Source organism: Photinus pyralis, unplaced genomic scaffold, assembly GCF_008802855.1.
Source record: "Photinus pyralis isolate 1611_PpyrPB1 unplaced genomic scaffold, Ppyr1.3 Ppyr1.4_LG2, whole genome shotgun sequence".
Taxonomy (NCBI): Eukaryota; Metazoa; Arthropoda; class Insecta; order Coleoptera; family Lampyridae; genus Photinus; species Photinus pyralis.
The window spans coordinates 20,691,988-20,712,713 of record NW_022170403.1 but is presented as its reverse complement, the minus strand read 5'-3'; the positions used below and the strand labels follow the sequence as shown (position 1 = coordinate 20,712,713).

Here is a 20,726-nt window from a genome sequence, read left to right as displayed (position 1 = left end):
CATAAAGTCGTCACGGGCGGAGCATGAGTCGAGGGATGTTCTTTGACAACTGTCATGGCTGACTTGTAATAATTTGTAATTGTAAACACAAGGACTACCTCAGAGTAAGAAATAAAGATCTGAGAGGACTACCGCCGGCGCCGCCTTGAACCTCTACGGCTACGCAAAAATAAAACCGCTGCTTTGAGAAAAATGAAGAAACCGCGCATTGTGCCGAAATGTAAAACGAGGTACAAAAGTATGAAACAAAAACTTCTGTTTTTAAAGTGCCGAAAGATGCGGCAATGCGTGAAAAGTGGATGCTTGTGATTCCAAAAAGTTGTTTTAACGTTGAGCGCGGTGAGCGGAGTTCAGCGACAAATCATAAGTAAGCACAAGAAATTCCCGTTGAGTAAATTGCGTACACCTGCTGGCCAAAAAGCAGATTATTAGCGTATCCGTTCATCAGATTTGCTGCGTAAAAAATTGCCGCTGACCGCGCCCGATGTTTTGACGGCGCATTTTGAATCGGACAGAGAATAATTCGAGTCAAATTTTCTCAATTGAATGTACCTATCGTATCTACCGTATTAAATTAAGTCTCCCGTAGTATCTTTCCCATGGTGGCATTATAACTATTATCCTTCCTCGTAATTCAAATAATTAATGCAAAAAGTCGCATAAATTTAATGAACGTTTAGAAAAAAAAGTATACGCCCTCGGATTTGAACCTGGGTTGTCGCGATGTAAGCCAACGATTATATTTACCATCTGCGCCGACGGGGCGCATGTTTTACGTATACTTATACCAACATAAAGTGGTTCCAAATAATGTTGTCAACATCCCGGGATTAATATATCTATGAAGATCCCTAGATCTATACGCCATTTAGCAATCAAGCGAAGGACTACGAGTTTGACGACACGTAAGAGCCTCATCCCAAACAACAGAGGTTGCAGACCTGTGTATACGACCGTGCTTTGAATTTACGGCCACCAACACATAATATTCTCATATGGCTATCCACATGCCGTCGTCCATAGCAGTTTTTTTTTGCAAGTAGACGAAAGCCAAGCCAAGTTGACAAGACTCCTTTAAATAATTGCCTAACCTAATATAGGAATGTCGAAAATGTTTTTTGAGAACCTGAAATTTAAAATTACTGCTAATATGATTTTATTACTTATCCACTGGAGCATTTAAACAGATTACAAGAACGTAGGAATATCATCTGAGTAATCGCCATCAATTATCTGTGGTAGCGTAGATTCTAAGTAATTCTGTAGGTCATTGGCTCAGAGAAGTAAGGTAAAATACATTTCTTTGGAGTATTTCATTTTAATCTTGATTAAATCAGTCCCTTGCGTAGCGAATTAATAGCTATCGGTGTAATTTCAGCGTTCCCTCAAGCGCTTGAGATTTTAAATCGTCGAATTTACTTTGATTAGAAAGCTCTCGTTCAAATTCGGTTTAAAAAGAAAGAACTTAAATACCACGATTTTGCTTCGCCGTTCTGCCTTCTTCTGCTATTCGCATCTATGGTAAATTCGTGTCAGCAATTTGCAGTGCATATAAATTAAGTCTCTAATTTATTACTTATGAGATGTGCGCTGTTACTGCAGTCGATTACGGGCGTGGTTGCCAAAAAGACTCGAACACCCCGCTTTTTTACAAAGGGGCGAAATTTACGTACAAATTTATGTTACGAAAAGTTGTATGACGATACATCTGGGATTGTTTATTAAGCTGATTTTAGACTAAATCCAGAAACAAGTTTGTAGTTTCCAAAACAAAACTGGAAGTCCAATTCCACAACCACGGACTTAAAATAAATGTCAGTTGTGTTTTGAGCCATTTCCACTACACGAACAACGGACAGTAATCATGTGATCTACTTATATGACGTCGTATTGATTATGAGTTGTGATTTTCTTATACGTCACACCCCACCCTTGATCATCAAAAGAAAAAGAGAAGGAAGCGAAGGTACTGGGAGATCGTACCGAATTGGGGTGAGCTTACTGTTGTTATTTGTTTATTTCGCGGCAATGCAAAAGGTTTATGTTTAACTTCAGGAGCGACCACGTACAAATATTGACGTGTGAAAAGCTAGGTGAAAAGATTGATTCGCGGTCAACTTTTTACTGTGTTGTGAGAAATATCCTGGCGAATGTGTGAAGATTCGTGGTGCTATTACAAGAATCAGAACGTGCACTTATTGAGTGAGAACTATCCGATTAGTAGTAAAGAATTAGCAGTTGAACTCCAAAATTTCAAGTAGGTCGCGGAGGAACATTTAAGTGAATTCGGATTTGTAACAAATTCCGGGTTACCTATAATTTTATATGTGTGCGAATAGCCGAATTACAGTAAATTACGGGACGAGAAAGCAATTTTTAGTAGCCTGATTCGTAGCAAGGAGTAGGAGACCGTTTAAAACCAAACCGCAAGTAAACAAACGCACATAAAATATAATCAATTGGGAAAAACTAGTATCAACACAGTGGAATATTGGCTTATTATTCCTGTGCCTAACATAATCACGATTTTGAGTATTACTTTCGAAAAAAATAGAGGCCGGTGTTCGTGGATTTGCGATGCATTTTTCTTTCGTCAAACCTTGCATTCATCACGAAGCTAACGTTACCACGGTGGTGCAAAAGGTCAACTGTACCACCCAAGCGATCTGTTTCCATATTTCTAAAGGAAGTACATTTTCTAAGGAGAGATTATATCATTTTTTTACCAGAAGAGAAAATTACCTAGATATGTTAATAACTGCAATTTTTTTTAATTTTTTTGATTTTTATAAAGTAGTGGTCGATTATTTTTAGGAATTTTCATATTAAATTTGTTTAAAGTAGGTAATTTTAATATTTCCTAATCGACGTCCCATGAGAAATACTTGCATGAAACAGACTTTGTATTGTTTTAGATTCACAGAGGTTTGTTGACAGGCTGAGCAACTTATTTTATATACAAGCCCTTTTGGTTCAGGAGATGATCTCTGTCTTTTAAGTTGGAGAACAAAATTTTTCTGTACAATACCACAACAATTTTGTTCTCTAAATTAAAAGACAGAAATCATCTCCTGAACCAAAAGTGGGCTTGTATATAAAATAAATTGCTCAGTCTGTCAACAAACCTCGGTGAATCTAAATTGTTATATAGGTGAAACTTCACACTTTTAAAAAAACGAATTTATCAACACAAATACCTATAACATTAAAAATAATAATTCAAATTATTCTCGGTTATGTTCCCATTCCATAGACACGTTTATGATTTTGATAACATCCAAATCTTACACAAGGAAAAAATCATTATCGCTGGCTAATTTTGGGATCGCTATACATAAAACAATTTTCCAACTCCACTAATTTGAAATCTGAAATAGTCGAATGTGTTGCCATCTTCAAATCTAATATCGTAACAGCAAGGTAGCGTTCTGTTGCTGACAGTGTCGGTGTAGGGATACCAACCCTATGTTTAAATTTCATTTGCCAAACAGCAAGATGAAGTCCGTACTTGTTTTCAATTATAATTAAAATACTTCAAAAATTTACTTCTTAAAGCATAATTCATTAAGTGGACAAGCATTAAAAACAAATCAACAATGTTAACTAATAATTAGTTTTCAATTTTAAATGTCAATGTAAGTGGATAGTTTTTAACCTCAAAATTTACATGTGCTTTGTTAAGATTCATAAAAACAAAACAAAAAATTTTTTAATTGCTATTAGATATTAGTAACAACATTTTTTGTAGATAATTTTGAAAAAGTCCCTGGCCAGGGAGGAAACGTCAGTTATTAAATAAAAAAAACATCACACATAAATAGTCCATACTCAATGTTAGGAACCTCAACAAATTTTGTGAAAAGGAAAGACTAAGAACTTCAACAATAATTTTGCATATAGAAATGTGTGTATATATTTTGAATAGGGGAATGTACGAGTAGGTAATTGATTATATGGTCTAGATGAATCTTAGATAAGGGTCAAATTTAGCATGGACACGTAACCACGAGATATGCACTGCATTGTTTGTTTTTTTGTATTTCCTTTTATGAATCATACTCATAATTTACATTCTAGTTCAATCAAGCCAGAGCATTAGATTTTGAATTTGAGATTCTAAGTGGAGATAAGAGGCCAAACTTCCGCAAGAATTTTTTTAATTATTGAGCTAGCCGTGGGTAAAGAATGAATTGTCATATTTGAAATTTTTTGCCAGTGACCTAGAGGTGCAACTTTATTTTATGCAACTTGTTTATACAACAAAATTAAACTTACTTTATACAGCCAAGTAGGTATTGTGTACTTAAGTATTACAGGATGTTGCACAATACGTAGTTCTTCTAAATTTTAAAAAATTTTTCATTGAAACATTATCATCAAACGCAGTGTGAAAAAAGTTAATGATTCACGTTATCCACTTTTGCACGGTAGGCGTTAAAATGTTATATTCGTCCATTCATGAAGGAACTCTATTAAACTTTGTTGAAGAGACTTATCTGTAAAACGAACAGCTAAACTTCCACGGAAGGAATTTTCTATGCAAGCGAAATGCAAAAAAAAGGAAACTTTTCAATAGTATAACTCATGCTGTGCATTTGAGAATGCCAAATCAAAGTTGTCAATTTTGAAATGCAGATTATATTTAGCTATTTTACATGAATATTTGTTCAAATTCGACAGCTACGATTCGTTTCAACATTTTGTAAACTTCTAAACTGTATGAGAGAAATGAATTTCAAAGAAAAACTAACGTTTGTGTATAAGAAGTTTGTTGTATGTAAAGCGTATTAGAACATTTATTTTGAAATAGCAAAAGAGCTAATAAAATGTGTGACGCCGGCTGCAGCCCTCGTAGCAGAATCTCCAGTTCCTCGGCCAAAGAGTTTGGATGTAGCTGCCATCGGTAAATTCGGCTTTCTTCCTGTCTCTACCGTACGAAAAATCCAAGAACGCTGAACTGAAGAGGATAAACCTTCAGGATGTCCTTTCGCTCCATCTGCGCCCTCCTGCTATTCATCTTGCAGCAATGTGTGACTGGATCTGGATGGCAGGAAACGTAACATTGCAGTTACCACACACCGCATTTATATCGGTTTGCATATTACATAGCTATAGAAACATGAGACTATCCCACTATCATTACTGAGCTCCTCCTCTCAACGCATCAAAGGAGGAAATTCTATTACAACAATGATCCACTGAAACCAAAATTTTGTGCATAATACGAATTTAAATTGCAGTAATGTAAGAGTTTAAACATTCAAATACTAGCTCATTCAATTTTGGTTTAATTTAAACGTTACTAGCATATATTGCAATGATAAAGAAACGCAGCCAAAATTCTTTACATTTAGGGACGGTCCCCCAATAAAAAAATATTTTAAATACTAGAAATATTAAATTTATTGAAATTTCAGCAAACGCAATGCGATTTTTGATTGGTGCGACGCCTGCGTCAAAAAGAGTGCCTTTTCTTACCACTAACCTTACTTTGAAAATTTAATAATGTTTTTCCTTAACAGTAATTATGGTAGTTATGCTTTCTAAATATTATTCACGCTTGTCAGACCTCTTAGTCACCTTGAGTTCGTAAACAACATGGTATTATTAAATCAAATAGTCCGAGAGCTGGTAGACATTTTTGGGTAGGTATTTGAGGCACGCTGAAAACTTGTCCAACACTTCTCCAATAATACCCAAACGCAGAAATGCAGACCTGGCTTTTCCACATTGGCCCAATGTTTCCAAGCGTTCACATACCTATGTATGGCCAATCTCGACTGCCAATACTGGACCAAATGTAAACAATTTTTATCCAACATTACGTGCTGCTTGGGTTTTCAACACCCAAAAACCTTACCAGAATTTTGAACCACCACATCAAAAAGCAATCAAATTTCGTACAGAAGTAACAATATCACTTCGAAAAAGCGTCACCCTTTACTTTAGTTTCAAAAACATATTTCTAAATATGGAAATGTTCATTAGGTCTTGTCAAAATTAGTGGACACAAATGTATGCCCACAATCTTCTTCTGGATTCTTCCCGGTGGTATGTACTTTTCCTTTTGTTGCATGGCAGTGATAATTATTTAATTCAGAGACAAATAGGTAAGTAAATATTTTTCCTCAAAAAAGGTTTTTTCGTTTTTGTTCACGCATGCGCAGTGCTAACTTTCTTATTTATGGACGCATTCAAATGAAATTTGATACATAGCCACTTGGAATAAAAGCAAACGTAGCGCCATTTTCCAAATTTGGTTTTGTGTAGGATGTACAGGGCCAACTTTCTTATTTATGGAAGAAATTTCGTAGTGGTGTTTAAAAAAAATGCGCTTTACCTGCACAAGGGTTATGCACAATTTGTACTTGTTTGATATTTCTTACAAAATGTAAACGGGCATATCTAAAATCCTAAGTAAATTCGAAAGGGCAAGTTCCATTTTTCTATGTGTTATGGTTACTAAAAAATACGCCGAAGGAGAAACAATTAGCTTAGTAAATTCTCAACAAAAGTTCTTAATGTACCATAACCAAAATACTTCAAATAACCAAAATTTTTTAATTCTTTTCATTATTTTTGACCAAAAACGGTAAAATGATCTTGTTTGTTCATTACTTCCTTGCTCCTTAATTTTATCCTGCAGTATTGATATAATGTGCGCCTCACATCAGTCACATCCCACATACATCGTGGAAAACCCAAAGTTTGAATTTATTTTAAAACGAACTCCTTGCTGTTAAACCGTTGAATGAAAAATTCATTAAACCTTGCTAAAAATAAAGATAATTTTGAAAATTATTGTAACGTAAAATAAACTCGAAATTTGTGTTTTGCAGGATTCAAGGGACGCATATTATAGTGAGACATTTAGGAGCAATATACTATAATATGAATGTGAACAAACAACGTAATATTATCAGTTTTATGGATAACTAGATCGAAATAATATTTATGTATTAAGGGCATAATAGTGATGTTTATATTCTTGAGGGCGACGAGTTAAAAAGCTCGAGGGCCTATCGGCCCTCGAGCTTTTTAGTTGCACGAGAGTATAAACATCAGTTTATGCCCGTGGTACATACAAAATTTTATGTCTTACAAATAGTTTTCTTCGTCAAAGTAAATATTCGTTTACAAAACAATTCATTATGTTTGATCAAGTATGAGTGGTTCGAATTTGTTAATGTGATTGAAACCATCCAAACGTCTAACCACACATAGTTAATCTGTGGTCTAACGTAATTTTAAATAATTCAATTCATTGTGAATGAGGAAGAAGCTCCAGATACGATATAAGGCCAATCTTGTGATTTAGTAGGTATTAGCACAGATCTACGAGGGCAAGGTGAAAAGTTCTCGGCCTGACAATGAAGGACTGTCATCTTCATTAAAAAAAAATGTATTTTTCTGCCTTTTTCAAGGTAATTAATTAACAGAATCCCTTTGGTATCCCCACACTGGTCATGACTTTTCCAGCAGATGCAATCGACTTGGCTTTTTTTGGCGCTGAACCACCGGCTTCCACCCACTGCTTCGACTTCTGTTTGCTTTCTGGCGTGTAGTGGTGGACTCATGTCTCATCCATAGTGACAAATCGTCGCACAAAATCGTTCGGGTTCTTTTTAAATCGCTTCAAACATTGCTGCGAATGTCGGTTGTGCAACTGCTTTTGATCCGCATTCAGCAAATGAGGCATCCACCTTGCACAGAGCTTTCGTATCCCTAATTCCTGGTGCATGTTGGTCCGCACTCTTTCTTCCGATATGCCCACGGCCTCAGCTATCTCACACACCTTTACTCGCCTATCATTCAACACGATATTGTGTACCTTTTCAAGTTTCCGAGGTGGTTGCAGTTTTTGGCCGTCCTTCACGTGGATCATCTTCGGGCGACGTGCGACCACGTTCAAGTTCAGCAGCCCACTTTTGGACGGTTGACATGGGAGGAGCAGAGTTCCCATAAACTTTTGTCAACTTTGGATGAATTTGCGTAGGGGTTAACCCATCCAAAACGAAGCATTTTATGACCGCGCGATATTCTATCCATTATAACAAATCAAATACTCGTTACCACACACTACTTGAGCGAACAAGTTGTCAAACGAACTAATGACATACGGGCGCAGGTACGAAACATCAACTTTCACCGATTGGATTGCCTACCTTGGTAAGGCCGAGAACTTTTCACCTTATCCTCGTAAACACTCAGATCTGTGGTATTAGTGATGTTAAATTACACGTCTTTTTAAAGTGCGTAATATTACGTGTAAAATTACCAATTGTTTGTTTTTTATGTGTTTTATGTAACTTACCATTTTTAAAAAAAACGGTAATTTTACAGTAAAATTACCAGTAATTTATGTTTTTTACGTAATTTACAAATATTTTTGTAAAATTACCTGTCATTTATGTTTTTTATGTTTTTTTTAATATTCTATAAACCTTTTTGAATTTTGTGAGTGTTTGAAAATAAAAACACTTATTAAATTATACTATATTTTGGTGTATTAAATAAAATACCCAAGCAGTAGGACGCCATCACGCGTCGTTTGGACGAAGAAGTTCCAGATCGCGAATTAGATGCTGTATCATCTTCATTTAACCAAACTAGATTCAACGGTGAATCGTTTATGTTGGTGGTACCGTTGATGGTCTGTGGTAATACCGATCAAAATGTATCAAACAGGTATTACATTTATGTAACTTACAAAAACTACGGTTTTTTAAATAAAAAACGTAAGTTACGTAAATTTCATAAAAGACATAAATTACATAAAAAAACCGACCTCTTATAAGTTACGCGTAATATAACCTCTTTTATGTTATTTTTATTTATTTTTTATCGTTATTTTACAATCCACATCACTAGTAGGTATTGATAATTAATAATTGACGTTTTCAATGATTGTTTGTTTTGTCATTACCTAAGCATAAATGAGTTACTATGGTGATACTTAATGCCCCAAAGTGCCACTTTATGCCCGCGTATCGCAGATATAAACTGTGCTATGATAGGTTAGTAAGACATACAAATAATTGAAAAGTCTTAGTTACTTGAAACATTATGGCTATGTTGCATTAGTTTTGTTGAGAATTTAATAAGTTGCCAATTGCCATGATGTAATAGTAGGTATACAGAGTGTTCCAATCAAAAAAATCACGTTTGTTATCTAAAAAATGCAATTCTGTTTTATCCTTTTAATTACACATTTGGATTAAGTAGAAAAATACACAATTTTGGTAATTTTTAACCGTCTTTCTAACAAAGAAAGTCAGCAGTAGTACCGTTTTAATTTGAAACAGGCTGTATAGTTACTATCAACCTTTATTCTATTCCTTGGAAATTACTGTCACACTGGAAGTTATAGTCATAGTCATAGTACCTAATATGAATGAAGCTTCCCGTTCACTTTTTACACCCTACACTTGGATTTGGTTGATCCCTGCATGGCAACTACGACCACTTCTTCTAAACAAAGCACGTATTTAGTCAACAAACAATATGCGTACTAGGTTCCTATTCATTCCGCGATAGGTACTTTTAGATGTTTGAAAATGAGTATTAGATCGCATTTCTTTGTTTCCTGTAGACGTGTAGACTATACGGCTATTTTAGTTCTTTACTATTATAGCAGATGATGCCCCGGTAGGAAATGAATACCTCAAAAGCATGGTATAATAAAAACTCAAAAGTTAAGATTAGATTAGAGGAAGATTGGCTTCAATGCCATACAAAAGCTCCGCTTACACAAAATACGAGTACAATATTACTCAACGTTTTCGTACTTATATTAGCAACCGCCTCCATATCGAATTACTTTGTTAAGACCTTTCATGTTTAACATTATAATTATCAAAGTGTATACCTATTGACTGCATTAAAATAATAATTAAAGCAATCTAATTAGAAATGCTTTTAAAATTAATGGATCAAATTATTACCGTGTTCCGGGTGAATAATTCGCAGCATCCGAAGAATTTCAGTAAATGCGTCAGTATACCTTCAAAACGTTAGTAAAAAAGGAGAACTTTTAATTAAGATTCTCTCGAACAATAGCAAAATTCCACTCGTATAATTGTTAAACCAACAACAAAAAAGGCTTTTTCAGGTATCCTCTCTGAAGTTAAAATCGATCAAGTACGGTAGGTATTTTTAGGAAATTCATCCAAAGACGATAGCACAAACGGTCAATGGATAAGAGCCTCGAAGAGGATTACACCCACGATTTAAATTGATATTGACATGTTGGGGTGGAATTGAAAGAAATCTATTACGTGAGCTTGTTTTGCAAGGGATGTAACAAAGCGATGTAATTTCAATTAGGGTATTAATTAATTGTTTCAGCAATTCTAGATGTAAACCAGTTACCTATTCGTGCATAAATAAAGAATATTCGCTTTGCAGGAAATTAACTACATTCATTTATAGAGGCGGACGTTTATTTCCCTCGTTTCTATATTCCGTTTCTTAATTCTCAATTAAACTGTTTTTAAACCAGCGCTTTAATCCAATTTATCAAGGGAGTAAATAGACGTAGTTAAAGCAAGTTTGTTTTGTACGACAACACGTTCCATATTAATCGTTTTGCTGCTTTAGTAATTATTGCGCCATTGAGTCCCTCATGTGTTTCATCAGAGAATCCTTAAACCCTTGCGAGGATATTCTGTGCCCCAGTGGTGCAACTCATTGTATAGCTAGATATATAGTATCCATATTGTCGTGTAAACAACGTCATGCAGACATCATTTCGGTCTAAACACCAAAAATTATGGGGGGACTCCCTATATATACGAGAGTATTTCAATTCATTAAGTATAAGCTGGTGGATTATTTACGAATAGGTAGAAAGTTGGTTTGTTGCATTTGAATTTGTGTCTCCGTGTTGTTTTTCCCTTTGCAATTTATTAGTAATTGCATAATTTTTTTATATTTGTGTATTTAATTGTAAAACGTGAGATTGTGTGTTAAAAGGTAGGGAAATCTGGTTGTTTGCGATAAGGAGTCCTTATCGGACGAATTTTTATGAACGTACGTGTTATTATTGCTGTTAGAAGAGATGTGTCTCGAAGAATTACGCGTTATTTCGGCAAAGTGGTGACATTTAGCCGCTTCCTTCTAAGCTGTGATTATCTAATCTGATTGTGACTGCCGGTGTTTTTGTAAATCTCGAAGAAGATTTGTAGTGGAAGTGGTGTTTCCTTAAATATTGGAATCAACGTAAAAACGAAGTTGCTGCAGCTGCTGCAAGTTTCGCGGCGGTTTAAGAGCGTGTAAATTTGTTTACGCCAAATGTCAGGTAATCCACCCTTGTTTTGTTGAAGACGCAGTTCCTAATCTTATTTATCAAGATCCATTTGAAGATGAAGTTTCCTGAAGCAGTCAGAGAGTGGTTTTGTGTGTTTGATAAATGTGCCCGAATATCGTTGACTTTTTACGAACAAATTATTTGAATTATTAGAGAAAAAAGCTAATAACAACGAAAGATTCAACTTATGTAGGTACTATAATTTTTTTGTCTGTAAAAATAGAGGACTATTTTTTCTTAAAGTATCGTGTTCTGGATGAGATGCAAACACTTACTTTCGAATTGAATATTTCTACCTGTCGATTAGCTGGAACTGATCTAATCCATTGGGCGCGTTCAGGCCGTATTCAACGCTTACACAGCTGTTCCCAGCGCCCAATTTCAGCCGATTAACTGACGTGAGGTGAGGTTATAAATTAAGGTAGGTATCTGCCCACTACACCGTACCGTATCATGACCGTGAACGTATCAGGCACGGAAAATATACGATACGGACTACTATGCCCACTAGATCGTATCAACACCGTATCATACCCGTGCGTAACGGTTATAGTGACCGTAGCATCCGCGTGTCGTATCCGTACGGTTCCCGTTGGCTCGGTTGTACTTGTAAACAAACGCGTCAGGAAGAGGGTGCGAAACGAAAAGTCGAGGGAGAATACTGGGCATTATTTAGACCTAGTCGATGACGAAAAAAAATGTCATATGTACTTCCGTATGTTCATCATTTCTGCGCCTGCGCGCACCGGTTTGGGACCGTCGCGTGCCATGCTCGGAGCGTATCGGCACCGTCAATATATTCATTGCGCTCCGGGCTTGGCACGTTACGGTTCTGGTCGGTGACCAAACGGTGTAGTGGGCATAGTCTCATACTATTCCATCCAAACAATATTTTTTTGCCTGGCACGTTCCTATTACGGTCATGGTATGATACGTTGTAGTGGGTAGAAACCTTTAACTGTCACGATACATGCGTGCTTTTACTCCCACTTTCCGCTTACTGTTCTAGCGGAAAGTATTTTTGCTGGAAAAAATGACGAACGCTACCATGGCGCCGCGACAGCAGTGGCCTGGCTGAACGCGCCCATTGTATCTAAGATCAAAGGATGTCTACGCGCATGTTTATCTCAAATACCGGAAATTTCAAACGTGCAGGTAACCTGTAGAGAATTACTTTTGTTGTTAGTTTATCTTGCCGTTTATCTTTACCAAATGCCATAACGAAGTTCTCTGTAATTGATATCTTGAATAGAAAAGTTGTGGATGTTTATATAACTACCTGTATTTTCTTTTATTGTCGTGCCTTTGTCGTTAGTGTTAACGCAAGGTACCTTCGGATAGTTAATGTATGTATCTTCCTGTCTATAAATTAGATAAGAGTAAGTTACCTATAGCTTCTGAGTACTCAGCTGTGCTGAAAATTTGCATTTGATTAAGTGTAACCTTGTCCAGAACTGTTCATTTATTTACTGTTTTATGCAATCAAATATCTTTTGTGCAGGTTATTTGCCAAGACAAAGTGGCCCAGAATTCACAAAGCTTGTATTCTTATTTTGTTTTTAGTTTATATATTTATTTACTTTTTGGCGAGACTGCACGCCTGGCATCCAAAAATTACACGAACTTTGTCAAACCCCGGTGGTTGTTTCGCTGGAAGACCCGTTTCACCTGGTTCGCCGCGACCAATTCCTTTTTCCTCCTCGAGGTTCGCTGCATACATTTGGCGCCCAACGTGGGGCCTCGAATTTCCTGCTATTGTCTTAGCATTGATATTTTTGAGATAGTTTGATATACTATACAGGGTGTTTGGTAAACATGCGGCAAAAATGAAAGAGGTTATTCCTTGGACTATTCTAATGTTATTTTATCCTTTGATGATTTTTGAAAAAACGCTTCGTTGCGAAGATACATGTGTAATTTCTGCCCTTATTACTTAAACGGTTGTTTGTGAAATCCTCTATCATGGCTCATTATTCGAATGCGTTTTTTCAAAAATCATCAAAGGATAAAATATCATTAGAATAGTCCAAGGAATAACCTCTTTCATTTTTGCTGCATGTTTACCAAACACCCTGTATAATATAAGTAAAATAAATCTAAAGAGAAGGATAATAAATAAATAAATAAATAATGGAGCCGAATCATTTAATTTATTGTAATACAGTTCTTAGTCATATTTTTCCATTCTTAAACAACATTTAACATTTTCTGACTCTTCTCAATATACATTTATCTGACCTTTTGTTGCTGTTATTTAGCTGAACAGCGAAAAAGCAGCGAAACCATTTGTAGCAATCTTTCAGATTAAAGGAAAAGATATCTCTCATGTAACCCAGGGGATTATTGGGAGGTTACGTTTTGGCAAAGAATAATAGGGGCTAGCCGACAACATTTGAGAAATTTTTTAATGATACAGTTTTCTTGTTGCAATTTCCAGTTTTATAAAAACAAAGAAAATTTTTAAAATTATTTACAAGAAAACCTCCGCTGCAAAATTTCACCCAATAGTGAGGTTTGAGCGTAGGGTCCGCTGCATGTGTCCCTGCGACAAAGTGTCCCGGCGTCAACAGAGTCGCGTCAAAATGTTCTATACATAGCTGTCATCTTTAATCGTTTATATTAATGTGCATATTGTATAATCAATTTTGTACTTGTATTGATTTATTTTCATCTTTTAATGAATACAAATTTACTTTACGGAACAATATACAATTGTAAAATCAGTTAAACACATTTAGGTACCTATCTCATTTACTTACTATTTACTAACTAAGATTTCTTGCACTTTTTTTTAAGCATTATTATAAGTTTGTATTTTCATTTTGTTTATTCTTTGAAATTTCCTATAATATATAATAGGCTTTGCTGTTGGAAATAAATTATTATTATTATTATTTTGTTTGATCTTATTTTTACCTAAAATTATAAATTGTTTGCAATTTATATTATTAGTTTATATTTATTTAAAATTTTAAACTGTTTTTAGGTGTGTATTGTTCTTTTCTATCTATACTGTCTCTTAATTTATTTATCTAGTATATTTACTGACGTGTCAAAACCTAATATTATGATACCACGCACAGACAAAAATAATGATTGAATATATAGCATAATTTGCCGGGTTTGTTTTTGCCTCTTTATTACCCGCATTCAGATATCTAAAAAAACAAATAAGCTTCAGTTTCAAAATCACGGAGATAAGAGAGAAGAAATTTCTCTCGTCAATCAATAGATATAAAATTTAATAGAGCGAGCCGTGGACTCAAATAATTTTTTATAGAGAAACAGTCATTTAAAAAATTGAAAGTTCAGATTATTCATATAAAGGAAGGGATGAATCAAACCATTAAGATTAGGGAATATAGACTATTTGAATAGCATCTATTAAGTATCTGTTATTTTCTTGCAACAGTTATCTCTATCATGATTGGCCTCTGATCGGCGCAATTGTGACGTGGAAACTGTTCTTTATAAATGTCTGTCTACGGGCTGGTTCGTAACATAGAGTATCGTACTATCTGCACGTACTAGAAACGAATTAATATTAAACACTTTTTCGGAATTTACCAGAAGTAAACAGTACGTAACATGAGGCGACCTAAAAAACTACGGAACAGAAACGCAAGTATATATTTTTTACGTCCCAAAATACATATTAAAAGATGGAAAGTAAATAATTAGATATAGTTCTCATTTTACTACTCAATTGACCGAATTTAGCCAATGGAGGCATATTGCATAAAATATAACCTTCTTTGTGTAGTATGTATAAAGTGAATAAATATACAAAGCATCATTACACAATGGCACAAAATTGGTATTCAGACCCTTTTATGAATACAATCTTAAAAAATAGGTTTAAAAATATACTATACTATCCTACAAGCTAAAGAGAATCATACTTACGTGTCACAAAAGGTTATACAACCGGTAAATTTTACGATAATGGAAACCGCCCACGCCGTAACAATGGATGGTCTTTTCTGAAACAAAAAAGAAACACGTGAACTAATTTGAAGTATTATTATCACAAGGTAATCGCTAGTTTAGATCGCCAGAATTTACAATGTTTTCCATTCCAAGAAAGTACCTAGTTAGTTAAGGAATAGTTAGGTACATAGGTATATATCATTAATTAAATGAAGGAATCGCTATGAATTAAGCTCATTCCGTAAATTCCTTGTGCTCTAATTGTATGATTGAAAGACGTATGATCTATTTCACGTTATTGACCTACAAGTACATATATGAACCTCGTATCCTCATTAAGTTATGATGTGAAACAATAAGTTATAGGCAATCACATGATAGATATTCATGATCGTTTAACCGTGTATTAAACTAGCAGTGTAACAACGTTGATCAAAATTAGTAGAGCAAATTCTTGGCCTAAAATAGCGTTATTTACATAATAAGTCATGAAAGTGGTCGTTTACATGACGCGGAGGCTTATTGAAAAGTACGAGGACGCGTAGCGTCCGAGTATCTCTTTAATGCCTCCAAGTCAGGTAGACTCACTTTCATGACATATTATGTATAAAATTTTACCTGAAACCGCAACATGTAGAAAACTTTTCCAAATTAAATTATTCATGTGTGAAATTTTGATACCTAATCACGCATGCTAAAATCACTTTATTTAATTGTTTCCATAGAGATTTCAAAATAATTAAAACAGTCAGTGTCATTTTTAACGCAGTTTTCAGTTTATACTTTGTACTTTTCAACTATACAGTCTTTATAACTAGGTACAAAAGCAGGTATCAGTGAAGAAGAGTACCTATGCAAGACGTTGTTATAATGTAGCCGAAGCTGCGGCCGCTGTAGTGAAATATTCGCTCCCCACAAAGTCAAAAAAAAGGTACGAAAAGGCGTAGAAACCTTTTAATGACTGGCGCAAAACTAAAGGAATAATTACTTCCACACATATTCCATTAATTGTTCGTAATAAAAAACCATTATCCTTTGTGTAGGTATATTAATATTTAAAAATATCCACATAGTCTGCATTATAATTATCCAATCGTTGATTGAATAACTTATTCAATGAATGATCTAATTGTTATTTTGCATGTACTAGGACTGTAATGGGCGTCAGGCAAAAATATTACAGTACTAGTCAGGTAAAGATCAACTTTCTAATGTCAAAATAGCCCTGAAATTTAGATTTTCTTGACGGTTTCAGGTAAAAATTATATGACATACTTAATGTATACCTAACTCAAAGAATTTGGTATGTAAATTTCGTTATTGATCGTAACACCGTTGACTTTACCTTTTAGAGCTTCATGCAACACATTTTTACACTTTTTTGTTTATTTCGCACAGCCAATTGAATTGTCTTGCTGCTTGAAAGGGACGATATGTTGAAATGTTGAGCTACCTAGTAGAGAATCCGAACTAGTAACGACCTAGTTCGGATCTTACACTAACCAAAAATGCCAAAAATGTCAGCCCACCATTTCGTTGCGTAAATCGTCAAACGACCTTAATTTCATCTTAGTGGAATCCGAGGTGGAATCATTCTGTGGCTTGACCCTGAACAAATTGCAAAAGAATTAATTGAAGCAGTTTCTGAATGAAAAGAATGTGCTGAAAACGATGGAATAAAGTTTACCAATGTTTGAAGCCCGGAAATGCTTTCACCGGTAAGTGACAACCCGGAAATAAATAGTTTTTAGCACATAACTAAGTCACAATTGCTTTTAGGAAACAAATTTTTCAATGCAAATTTAAAGAGCATCAAAATCCCTACAAAAATGTACACATTTTTTTGTTGGAGCAGTGGTTTAAGCGCAATGCGTGTATTTATAATTGCGAAATAAACTGCACCAATATAGACAACGAGCGACAAGGTCACTTCCGGCTTCACAAGTATTGACCAAAATTTAATCAGTTAGTCCTTACTGAAAACAGAATTGGAAAATTCGAAACCGTTCGCGGGTTATGATGTACACAGATGGACGAACCGACGAACGGACGGACGGATAGAAAGCCCAAAATAATGAACTCGCTTTTTGTTGCTCGTAAATAAGCTTCAAGACACATAAGAAATATTATAAATCTCGTGTAACGAACAAATTCTTTCACTGCAGAATTGAAATCGCCCTGTATTTTACAACGTAGTTACATAGTTTACAACAATAGTCTTAATGTACGTCAGAAATGCAGTATTGATTACCGTATCCCCGGTGCCGACGCACAGACGGCAGGAAACGGAATGATTCGCCTATATATTTCACTTCTTCCCAATCGAAAGTGAGATCAAGCTCTGGAGAATTTGAACAACCAACTCCTCGACATTTTGCGCACGCAGTATTGCAATCTAGGCCCAGCTTGCGGCAACAACATCTCATTGTATGGCAACCAGTTTTAGATTTACATACATCTTATAAGTTCTAACAATTCTTATAGGGCAGGAAGAATGTCTGTCTTTATGGGAAGCATTTTTCCGTTTATCAATCCCCAACCCCCTTATAAAGGATCCTGTTTGTTTCCTTTCCATTCTTGGATTTTGTGATACATTCGAAGGCTGTGGAGCAACTGATGTTGGAGGTCACTTCTCCAGCATTACGAACGACGTGTTCGCATAAACCTTTTCGGAAATTAATTTAGTCCTCAACTGATCTAAACTTTCAGTTGCTTTTCACTTACAAGTTGCTATTAGTTCCTTCTCTCCGACTGATTTGGTGTTGTTTTGTGTAGCTTTTTGGTTCAGGAATACCTCTGGTTGATTTTTGAAGTTGTTTTGTTGCAATAACTTCACTGCTACTTCTTCGAAATTTGTCATAAGAAACGTTTTGGAGTAAACTTGGCCTAATTTTTTGTTTGAAGCTAAGTGTTATAAATATTATACATATATTGCGCGTAAACCAATGCTCTAACAAAAAATGTAATATACTTATACATTTTTGTAGGGATTTCGATGCTCTTTAATTTCGCATAAAACAATTTTTCTCCAATTTTGACTTAGTTATGAGCCAAAAACCATTTATTTCCGGGTTAATGCATTTCCGGGCGTCAAACATTGGTAAACTTTATTCCATCGTGTTCAGCACATTTTTTTCATCCAGAAACCGCTTAAATCAATTCTTTTGCAATTTGTTCTCGGTTACATGATTTTTTAACATAAACTGACTGCTATTCTCAATAGCCGAAATTTATAGTCACATACGCGTTATGACTTATGAGTAGTGCAGTTTACCCACAATGCGATAAGAGGCTAGTTTCCGAAGAATGAGCAAAAAAATGTAATCAAAACGCGTTGTGCGTACCCACAACCCGAAACCAGTACTTATGCGCTCTTGTTTCGGGTTGTGGGGGTATGTTGGTTTACTCACTTCGCATTGCGTGTAATTAGAATTAGCCACTTTTTTTAATGTAAATAAAAATTTATAAAGTTATGACATTATGTATTACGCAACGTGACATGGGCATACAGAGACACCCACAATGCGAAACAGGAGCACATGGGATATGGCTTCGCATTGTGGGTGAATAAATATGCCCAGAACGCGTTTTGGTTAAATTGTTGTGCCCATTGTCGGAAAAATAAACTCTGTTCGCATTCTGAGCAAACCGCAGTGCTCACAACGCGTATGGTTATAAATTTCGGGCATTGTCCGATTTCGACTATTGAGAATAACAACTCCACTGTCTGGTTTATTTGCGTAATTGAAGTTCGAATTGCTTTCGCATCCATTATATTCTCCAGATCTGGCGCGCAGTAATGGCTGCTACAAACGACCATTACATTTTTGAGGCAAAGAGATATTATTGTATAGAAAAGTTGGACACAGCGTGTCGCTCTAAGAATAAAAAAAATGGTAAACCAAATATTTCATTTGTTTTCCTAAAGAATCTCTTCACCGGTGTGTCTGTACAAAGTCAGTTTGCTGGTTCAGGAGTTGAATCACACTGATATTTAACTTCTGCAACAAGGTGATTGGAAGATTTTTGTCTTTAAACATTTTATTCTTGGATGAGGCACATTTGATCATGTTAAAACAAGCAAAACGGGATACTGGAGTTTAGACCCGGTGGTAGATGCTAGATGCTACCCCATTTAGAGAACAATCGAAAGCAACTTATGGACCTAAACAATTATGCATAACAATGTCTCATTGAAGTCCTCCGCTCTGCAAATCAATATCTCGAACCGTTTAACAGAAGAGCCTTTATAACTTTATAACAACCCTGTACCTATATGACTAAACTTTTTACCTCGACTTCGATAGTAGTTTTAGGTTTGACACTGCGTCGTTACAAGGGCTTCACAACCAACATCTGTAACCTTTCCATGCCTTGAAAGGACAAATTTAATCCGAAAGAAAGAACGCAAACACACCTTCACACAATGTACTCGTAATATTGCTTATTGGACATTTTCCAAGAGAACTCAAGCCTTCTCTGTTAGGTACGGTTTATAAATACCTATAAATTTTCGATATTCTCACTCTACAAGTAAGTAGGCACAATGTGAGGTATTTAGGGACTGCTAGAAACGTACGTGTACAACGATTGAAGACATCAATCGGTCATCGCAAGGTATTAATGATTTACCTGTCAGTTCCTTACCAAATGATTCGACACTGGTTCTAATGGTCGGATGTTCCTGTCCTATCAAATCAATAATTTATTGTCACATACGCATAATAACAAACGGAACACCGAACGGGCGAAAATCTATAATTAATTTGACAATCTGATGAATGTAGGAAATCAATATGGTAGACTGTAGAGCCTTAAAAGCACGTTTTCCCCGAGTAGGTCGCTGTCAAGAAAGATACGCGCACTATTTTTCGTACGACTTCCACTAAAAGATCAAATGATATTATGTAATTCATATATGTACATGCACTTACAGAGTGAATAATGCGTTTTGTTTTTAGTAGGTGAAAGGTGACAGCAAACCAGAAAGTATGTGTGCATTTTCTGCGGTATTTATCAAAAAGTAAACTCAAGCTTACTTTGTTAAAACGTATCACTTTCAAAGTGTCCTACGAAAACTTATTATCATATCAGCTGGTCAATAGTGTACAAGTTAAAAGTTGAAATATTTTTTTAGTTATGCAAGTAAACTATAAGGCGGCGTCTGTTACGAAGAGACGGATGGTAATAAAATTTACCCAATCATGGTGAGAAAGTGTTTACTCGTAATTTAATGCTATTTGGAATGACAGAAGGGAACGCAGCGTAGAAGAGCCTGTATAATTAAGCATTGATTATAATTGCATGTTTTGTAGTTAATTGGATAATGCAACGAAAATTACCTACTTGTTAGGCTTTCCGGGGAGCTATTAATTTTCCTTAAATTGGACATAATTTATTTCTTCAAAAGGTCCATAATTTATATATATTTACCACTAATTGCATAAAAATGTCAGCGTAGTCACTTCATCCTTTAAAGTTTAAAGCT

At 35.3% G+C, this 20,726-nt stretch overlaps 1 long non-coding RNA gene across 1 annotated transcript in view; it reads right to left on the bottom strand.

Annotated features, from left to right (window-relative positions):
* Positions 1 to 20,726, bottom strand: part of LOC116164270 — a 126,056-nt gene that overhangs the window by 70,508 nt on the left and 34,822 nt on the right. The window contains exon 2 of the long non-coding RNA XR_004143851.1: positions 15,215 to 15,291. This is a non-coding gene — a long non-coding RNA (uncharacterized LOC116164270). The remainder of the gene's footprint in view (positions 1 to 15,214; positions 15,292 to 20,726) is intronic.